This window comes from Populus euphratica, unplaced genomic scaffold (genome assembly GCF_000495115.2).
Source record: "Populus euphratica unplaced genomic scaffold, PopEup_1.0 scaffold228.1, whole genome shotgun sequence".
NCBI classification, from domain to species: Eukaryota; Viridiplantae; Streptophyta; class Magnoliopsida; order Malpighiales; family Salicaceae; genus Populus; species Populus euphratica.
This window is the reverse complement of record NW_011500111.1, coordinates 31,908-33,424: the sequence shown is the minus strand read 5'-3', so window position 1 is coordinate 33,424 and position 1,517 is coordinate 31,908.

The window sequence follows — 1,517 nt, the reverse complement described above, 5'->3', positions numbered from 1 at the left end:
GGTCTAATAAACGGCCCAGATTCAATCTCAGAACCGGTTGCACGTAGACTCTGCCACACAGAATCCTGTCCCTCGGCTCCAACTCAGCTTGGATTGGCTTCGAATTTGCAAAATCCAACTTTACAGATGTGTCCGGAATGGCCAAAAATATTAGAAACGACACTAAGATCACCCAAATCAGACTTCGGATGGCTCAGATTTAAACAATCAAACTTTGGGATCACTAAACGCTACAGATGATGCCACGTGGTAGGAGGAATAGCCATTGCGCCACACTAGATCAAAACCCAAGGAGCTGATGTGGCTGTGATGACGTGTCAGAGATTTCTATCTTAAAGTTAAACGCCGCTTAAATATCTTTTATCTAATTAAGAAATCCTACGTACGGTCAAAGCTTGCCTAATGATATCCAATTCATTAAAACGAAAAATTAAAATAAAACAGAAATTTCATGTTTTATTTTATTAATATGGATATTTAGATTAACGTGGGCATATCTTAATTAATTTAAAATTAATAATAATATAAATTTTCTAGTAATTCTAAAATTTATAAAATTTAAATTAATAATTTTTAATAAATAAATTTAAAATTTAACTAGTTAGACTACATCTTTTATTATTAAAAATTACCGTTAACTTTCAGGGATTTTAGAGAGTAATGTGTTGGGAATTTCGACCGGTGATGTACTGATATTTGCTCATAGGAGGCCAAACACACTGACATAATATTTACGTGGATTGGCAAAACCGCCTACATCCACAGGAGAGAGTCTATATTATTAGAGATTAGAGAAAGAATACAAAACAAATACATGGAGGAGAATGATAACTTCACTCTACTCTACTCCTAGCCCTCTCTTTGCTACACTTGCAGCTGCTACAATGGCATCAAGGCTGCTGCCATTGCAGCTCTCTCTTTCTCTCTACTCTCTTCACATTCTCACAAAACTCTCCACATTTTGCTCTCTAACATATGCTTCTATTTATAGGCATTCATGGAAGCTCTTCTTGTTTTATTATCAATATTGGTGGCCACCAACTCTAGCTCATTCAACAATGGTGGCTACTAATAGTCAATGGTCAATGGTTGGTGCCTTACATGAAATGGCAACCAACCTAACATAAACCACCATCACAGTACCATAATCATAACCTTCTCCACTCACAAACCTGATCCATACTTAAATAAACCCCACAACAAACACAACCCGACTCGTTAAACAACCTCCTCCTTCATCATAACCAGGGGTGGAGGTAGGATTATTTAATAGGGGGCCAAAATAATATAAAAAAATATTTATTTTTAATTTATTATACATAAATTGTAACAACAAAGAAAATTGTTTAATTTAGTTTTATTCAAAGAAGTAACTACAAACATATGACGATCTTTGTATAAAATAAGAAGTTTAAAGCAATATTACATTGAGTCAAAGCTATGAAGTTAATTTCATCTTCATAATGTATTCATCACTTTAATTTTACGGGTCTTTGTACCTATCAAATATAAATATA